Below are 8,233 nucleotides of genomic sequence, written 5' to 3'. Positions count from 1 at the left end.
TCTTGGCTGTATGGTTGTATGAGCTTTTAACAAAGCTATCAAGAAAAGAGCAATAAAATCGTGGTGGAATAAGAGCATCTCATGGGAAATACACCAGATTACAAAGCATAATGGCCAGCTTGGAAACTCTTGCATTGCAAAATCCATGTAGATTATATAGTGCAGCCGCAGGTGTGCAGTGTGCATGACATTTTTACTCTTAAAACACCTTTTATGGGCCTGTGGTCTAGCACATGATCTTTGACAATGGCTATGTGTGAATTTTGTTCAGCTTCAATGACCTCCAAGGAGCAGTTTACAAGGTCAAACAGTTAATGCTTACTATTACAAAACTATGGACTGTTACTGTTGTATCTCTAACGGATGGTTGAGGTCTAGAAGGAAAGGAACATATGTTAGTTATTTTGATGATATAGTCTTGAGCGTCAACAAATGCAAGTTTAGAATCCATGGTATGAAGATCATCTAAATCAACCCTCAACTCATTGTGAAACTTCCTATTTTGAGTAAGGTATTGACGTAGGTGTCTAAATAAGATGTCTATACTCCATATATCTGTTCCAGTAAAAATATTCCTGCCACACAATTCTTTTTGCAACAATATTTTCGTATAATAGTTTTGGATGTAGTAATAACAATTTAGACCGCATACTAGAGCCTAGAAAAAGTTATTTATTTTTTTGAGTCGAGGATAATTAATTGATGAATGGATCAAACGGAGCAAATGGAAATGAAAAATTGATTGTTAGACGATAGGTCGGATAGTAATGGTGTACTTGGAGCAGTTCATAGGAATTTTTTTTACTATGGATGCCAAGAAATCAGTCTGCAATGGTCTGACGTTTTACCAATTGATTTTCAAAATCTTTCAAAATTTGTGCACAAAAAATGAAGTTTTTTACTTCAAGCAAAATATTTTAAATATCTTGGGTGTATGCCTGGGTCCAAAATCTAGTAACAAAACTAAAGGGATAGCTCCTTCTCACGCACCACTATCCAAGTGTCCAGCCCATGGTTTTTAGAACTGGTTTTTTTAACCGAATCGGGCCAGACCCGAGTACTCAGGTTCTTTCGCTATCTGTTTTGCATTTTTGTCCAGTTTAATCATCTCTACACATTTAGTCTGATAAGGGGTGACAAAGTTACATATAAGTAGTCTGATAAGTGGCGAGGATTCTATCCCATGGAGATTACATGAAGATAGGAAATAAGATACATCAAATAGAGCAGGTCGCTCTAAACTTTTCATGTTTTGTTTCTTAGGCAGATGATATTCACATTTTTGCGTACTTTAGAGATTTGACTCTAATATTGAACAAAAGTGCGAATTCAAGAATTACCTTACTCACGATCTTCGTGTTCGTATAGTTGGAGTAAAGATTCGAACTAACCTAAAGTCTAGGACAAACTACAATTTGGTTTTTACTCTTAGGGAACTAGTGAGTAAGTTTAAATATGATTATATTAATTCTAAATAATTGGTTTAGATTTTTACTACACAAAAATTAAAATAAACATTAAGTTTCAAAATCATGTAACTAAGACAAAATACAATTTACTAAAAGAAAAGGCGGAGAGTTAATCCTCCTCATGTGAAGATAACTTTTGTTGTTGATTTTAATAAGTTCATTTTATTCTTCCTAGAACTCATAGACAAGTCTAATAGAAGAAAACTTGATCCCTAACATGTATGGCTCATCTCTAAGCTCATACATGCTAGCAAGTGAAACCAAAGCAATGACTTATCTCTAAGCTCATCACTTTGATCCCTAACTAGACACTACACCGACTATCATTTTGGGATTGGATGTAGGTCTAGTTGTTCTTCCTAAACAACTTACCAAACCAACAACAAAGATTTTCCCTCACATGAGTTTTATTAACTCCCCAAAAGGGAAGTTAGCTCATGATCCTTGGGATAAAGGATTACAAGTTAGAAAGTAACAAAAAGAGAGAGAAAAAAAGGAAGAAGAAAGCTAACTATCTAAACTCACTTGCTTTTGATTTATTTTCCACTAGAAGAAAACCAAGGTTTCCTCCATTAAAACTATTACAAGCTATTTCTTACAAAACTAAAAACTAAAATAACAACTCATGCTAAGGAACTAAAATAATACATTGTAAGGAAAAGAAGTCAAAGGTGTAAGGAAAAGAAGTCAAAGGAGTAAATGGAGTGTCCCCCCCTTGTTTTGTTTTCTTCTCCATTTGAGAGAAATCTCATTTCCTCCCACGTGAGACATCAAACCACATTTACTTCATTTTTATCCACCACATTAAAACAAAGTGACACCTTGCCTTTTTTTCACTATTAACACCTAATCTAATTAATTACATGCAAGGTGTCAACTTTGTACCAATAATTTGTCATTTTTGTCTTGACATGCTCCATGATTGATGACTCATCCAATCTTGCGGGCCCACATAGTGGGTCCATGTGCAGTCCAGTGGCGGTCCGATCTTTGGGCAATTTTACAACTTCCCGCGTATGCGTAGAGTTCATCGCCCTGATTGTCTGAGCAGCTCACTTGTCGCATTCGGAGTCCTGGTTCAAGAGGTAGGAGTTTCGGAAGTTTGATGCTTCTATGCAGATTTGGAAGAATTCATATATACGTCGTTCCTCGTGCTTTATCGCAGGTTTAACCAATATTTCCATGTTTACTGCGAATACCTGCAAAAGTATGGAAACATATTTATTTCATGATTATTAAACACATCATTAACCAAATTTATATGTCCCAATGGGGTTTCATAATACACTTTTAGGTGCTTATCACATTACCCCCAAACAGCACTTTGCTTGTCCTCAAGCAAAGAAGAGACATTAAAACAGATAAGTGGCCAAAAATGTGTAGTCCTAACTAATTCTCGTTTCGCAGAGTGCGGTTGCATTGACCATATGCAACAAGGCCTTAAACCACTAGGAATTCCCTAGTGGACGAGTTATAGCCTCGTGAGAGTTTTCCAGGGAAGATACTCACAAACTTCATTTATAATACAACGACTCAGTGACAGAACTCGTTTCCTAAATTAATCTCAGATATCCATACATCTCCGTAGCAGAGAACGAGGATTGATTTCTTTGAAACTCAAGTTAATATGTATTCAATAATTAAAACATCTACATATGATCATGCATGTAGTGAACTTTTCATTGAAATGTACTAGTAGGGTCGTTTCTGGATCCTTTGGAGAGCGTACCTAAATGGGTTCTCATAGGTATGTGTCGAAACACAATTCCACTCAAAATTTTACCACTCAGGTTTTGTTAACTCCAGTGTGCAGTGGGCACACGTTTTCTCACATCTCAATGACAGTCAGAGGAGCCGATGTCGATCAATCACGTCTACTACTTATTATCACACCACCCTACTCCTAATTGAGCTAGAGGTCTTTATTAGGTATTGTGGGGCTTAGGTGATAGTGTACAAGAAAATGGAAATGGATAATCAAAATTTACAAGTATGAGAGAATAGGGTCTTTAAATATTTATACTAGAGAATTCCTTGTTTTCTTTCCTTCTTCTAACTGAGTTTTCCAACCTTGTTCTTAAGCCTCTGATGATTTATTTATTTTTTTTTATTATTCAAGTGGAAATTTTATTGATACTGATAAGGAATTTTACAAATAATTAGGACAAACATGCAACAAGCTGCGCCGCAAGTCCTTTCTGAATAACAAATCCTATTCTTCTAAAAACAAACTCGTTAGAACCAAATTTGTCATAACATTATCGTCCATAACTTTCTGAAGTCTCTTGAGAAGCTCAACAGACTGTTGTTCCAAGAAATCGAAAGTGTCGAAACTAAACGGAATGAAACAATGCTGGTTAGCCATGCAAGCTTCCTCATGCTTCTCCATCTTCCCTGTCGCTGCTCTCTTAGCTGCTTCCCCCACCTCAAAGACTCTATTCCCAAGCCCTACCAACGGAGAGGCTCCAGTTACATCAACACATGCATGTCTCCCTTCAGACCAACTGTATATCAATACATCCGCAGGTCGAAGTGTAGATCTTCCCTCATTCGGATCAATGAGAAAATTCACAGGAGCCTCCTTCTTCACTTGTACCCCAGCCCTCCAAAATGCATCACATAAAATATCTCTGACATGATCATGTCGGTATTTTTTTTATTTTTTTATTGCTTAAGAACATGATTATATTTTTCTTTCCTGAATCAAGTAACTGATTTTTATTTGGGACAAGTCTTTCTCTTTATTTTTCCACATTTCATCATATTTCTCATACTCATCACTTAGGTAGGTTCTTTTATTTGGTTTAATAGATGGGTAAGGAATTTTTGGTGAAAGGTTCATCAGTGGAGTGACTAGCGGTAAAATTTGTAACAGGTAAGAATTTTTAGCTATGTCGATCCAAAGAAGGCCTAAATTCTCGCCTAGGGTTCGGATGGTGATCAAGTAAGTAGACGCATGATTTTCTCTATTCGGAAAAACTACTCCTCTATGCCATCACACACATATCACTCATGTCGAGGCTTTTGGTTAGATTTTCACAGGATTGATAGTTTAAGTAACTAACCGTTGGTTCCAGAAACTCACTGCTATGTACAATCGATGATACTCAGTGCATGAATGTTCATGAAAAGATGTATAAACTATTGCATATGTATTATCTTAAGTTTCTTAAAAACAAATCCTAATTCGGATACTAATGTGAGATTTCTAGACAATTCTCATCATTGAAAAGGAAACAAGACTTTGTTACTAAGTACAATTATTAACAAAAAAATAAAAACTATATACATGCTACAATTTGCCTAATTTTTGCTACAGGTTAAAAGCACCCCCAAACTGAATGATGCTTAGTCCTCGAAGTATCAATAAATAAGGAGAGAAATTACCTGAGAACCGTGAGCAAAATTAGATTGTTGGAACCGAAAGATTGGAGAACATAATATATTATTCAGAAAGAAACAATAAAATGTTCAATAGCACACGAAACATAGCACACGAAACAATGAAAAACAATAGCACACAAAACATAATTTTTTAGCTAGATATATGTACAATGGCAAGCTCAAATTTACCATCCAGCCGGATGTGTAGGTCTGGCGTCCTCAATAAGGAAATGCATTTCCTTAGCATCGCGCCAAAAGTTAATAGTCTGCCAAATTTCTGCCCATTCTTTGTCTCCGCATTTCCTCAAATGTTTCTTCATATTTTCATCCTTCGGGTAACAACGAATATGCCTCAGTACCGAGCGGGATGCTTCCATTGCCTAAACCTTAATGAACGAATGATTCTGTTTGCTGGGCACATAGAATCTACATTGACCCAGTCATGAAAAGTAGCTGCAAACTGTGGAAAATGTGTCTTCATGATTCGGCAAGCGGTTACCGATAAAAGTATATACTGACCCTGAAAAGTGCGAGCTCGTTTCAGGTTGGAGATAACACAACCTAAGATGTTAAATAATGTATGACCTTGAGCCAGTGCACTGAATAAGACGCAGGCATCCTCATTGGCAATAGAAAAATGCCAATCTCCCATAATGTTCAGGAGTATAAACAACATCGCAGTCCCCATGTTCATGGTCATGCTTGCTAAGGGAATGGTGATGTCGCGCCATGGCACATGGCCATTTCCTTCTCGTTTAATCTCAAGACCATCACCATAAGATTCGCGAAACGCTTGCCACTGAAAAGAACGGTAAGAATTATGATAGATGTAATGCCATGATGCAGCCGGTTGGTGATATGGAAGATCCAAAGTTAGGGTAAGCTGTTGTTCAGAAAAGATATGATGTGTGTCACCAACTAGGATTGTGAACCCGTCTAAGTAGAAACCATGCGCATGGTTGAATGCTGGTGTGTCTTCCATATTAACATAAAAGTATGCAGCCAAACTCGGAGAATAAGTTTGGTCAGGTTGAAGAATTAGGGAAGACCACCCAATGTTTGTGATGTAGTCACGGAAGAGATGGCCATAGGTATTGGAATCCATCATAGACTGAAAGAATTGTTCAGGAATGAGTTTGGGAGGTATCATGTTTGATGAAGATGCCATGGTAGATGAAGTAAAGAAATGGGTAACGATAAAGGCAAACTAGATGGATAAATGAATATGTAAGAAAATAGACCCTCCTGTAGCCACATGTTAAAAGTATATCAGTCACAACGTAAATGATGACAATCCTAGGAAGCATTTCTTACAAAAGAAGACACAAAGATAAGAACAAAATTCATAATACGACGAAAAACGTAATAATATATACGATTATTTATTTATTGACTTAGTAATTATTAGAAAATCATGGATTATTATGTTGATTTTGGAGACACATGTCTTGCACCAGACTGTTTAGTTCTTCCATTTGTTGGCCGAGCTGCATCTGAATGTCCCCTTGGCTGACAGATAGTGTAGTTTGATTTTCCATTAGGAGAGCATGATTTTGCAAGGACTTAAAATGATTTTCCAAGATTTCCTCCTGTTCAACATCATGCATTGCTTGACGTTCTTGGAAATCCTTAAGAGTTGTAATGATGATATTCTGACAAGCGTGTAGTTCCCGCATGCCTTGATGAAGAAATTGAATGCCTTCCATGGTATTAAAAATATTTAGCATAGCATTTTCATCAAAGAAATGGTCAGGGTTTGAGCTTGGGTCGTTCTGTTCATTTGTCAGAGTATCAGGAGTCCAAAAACCAGTGGAGTAGTCTGTTTGGAGTACACTAATATGTGCTCTTTGAAGTGGTGTTTCTGGAGAAATGATTGGATAACCCCAACGCATCATAATTTGTGTGACTAAAGTAGGTAGAGGTGTTGACTTTCTTGTTTTCCTGGTGATCACGTTCCAGAGGTGTTGGATTAGACAAAATTCATCCCTTTGAGTTTGCAAAATCTAAAGTAGATGAAGTTGAGACTTTGTGACTTCTGATTGGTGAGATGTACCTATCACATTGTGTCCCAACCAGTGGAGCACAACTCGTTGATTCTGTTTCAAAGAGCGTTGAAGAACAACGTGATGTCTATTTCCCACTTCGCCATAAGATACGGTAGCTCTTAGTAAAGTTTTGACGGAATCAAATGATGACTCTGGAAAAAGGAACTCCTGGGTATTCATTGGGATTTGAAGTATGTCGGAGATAATTTCCCTAGTCAATTCCAATCGTCGTCCATAGGCATTGAAGTAGAATTTTCCATTCTCAGGTCCTATAAATTGGTAGAACATCAAAACCAAATCTCGGGAATAACCAGCTGCTGAATGATATAGAAGAGGCATCCATTCTCGACGTACAATTTTCGTGTCAAAATAAGGAGAAAATCGGCCATCTTCATAAACTTTTAGGTAGTCTTTCTCAGGCATTATTTTTCTTGGTTGATCCATTTGGTAGTATTACGGAGGGAAGGATAGTGAAGAATGCTTGAAATGAGAATGGCTGAAAAGAAGAAATTTATAGCCAATATATGAGTCTGTACCAATCTGGATTCCAAGTGTAGTTAATGACGCATGTGCTTATGAACAGCAACAATGGGGATCCATAGTAAGTCTTTTCATGTCAGAATTCCAAGAACAATTAATGAGATGTTTCAATGTTAGAAAATACGGAGGAAAGTTTCACAGGGTAGTTAGACTTACACGTAATTTCAAAAGTGATGATCATACCTTAGTAATAGAATATGGAAAAATATGGATAGAATAATCGAGCTGCGTGTGTGACAAGTGTTATGCTTACCGTGTAGCGTGTGCGATCTTCTCTGAATACCATGAGTAGCAATTTAATTATTTTGGTGAGTTTTGGATGGTGTTTTTTTTTTTTTTTTTTTTAAAAAACAACTAATATACACAAATATTTAATACAGAACTTCTCTATTTAATATGTAACCTGTACAAATGTGTGAGAATTATTTAACACACCATACTAATATACAAAACGACGGAGGGAAATATATAGATATTGAGATTACATAGATCTAGAGATTCTAGATCATGTTATGCATAAGAAACAGTAGAACGATGGTAAACACTTTTATCACGAATACTGTGATAGCCCATTCGCGTTGCTCCTTTTCCAATCGCTCGATTGGATCCATTTGAAGAAAATGAGAATTTGTGAAGAGTGAGAGAAGTGGATGAGTGCAAGTGGAAGAGGAGAGTTGGATTTATAATTAGATTTCTGACCGTTGGGCATCTGACCGTTTGGATCAGTCCATTAGGCTTTGAGAGTAGGCCCAATGCATCAAGGAACAAACTAATATATTAGGAAGTACAATACTT

General features: G+C 36.8%; 1 long non-coding RNA gene across 1 annotated transcript; it reads left to right on the top strand.

Moving 5' to 3' along the window:
* The first annotated feature begins 37 nt into the window (after positions 1-37).
* LOC147480228 (uncharacterized) lies at positions 38-308 on the top strand. Its single transcript, XR_015204229.1, has 2 exons — positions 38-171; positions 272-308. It is a non-coding gene; the product is annotated as an uncharacterized LOC147480228 (long non-coding RNA).
* The last annotated feature ends 7,925 nt before the right edge of the window (positions 309-8,233 follow it).

This window comes from Coptis chinensis, chromosome 8 (assembly GCF_015680905.1).
Source record: "Coptis chinensis isolate HL-2020 chromosome 8, ASM1568090v1, whole genome shotgun sequence".
Taxonomy (NCBI): domain Eukaryota; kingdom Viridiplantae; phylum Streptophyta; class Magnoliopsida; order Ranunculales; family Ranunculaceae; genus Coptis; species Coptis chinensis.
This window is presented reverse-complemented; position numbering and strand designations above follow the sequence as displayed.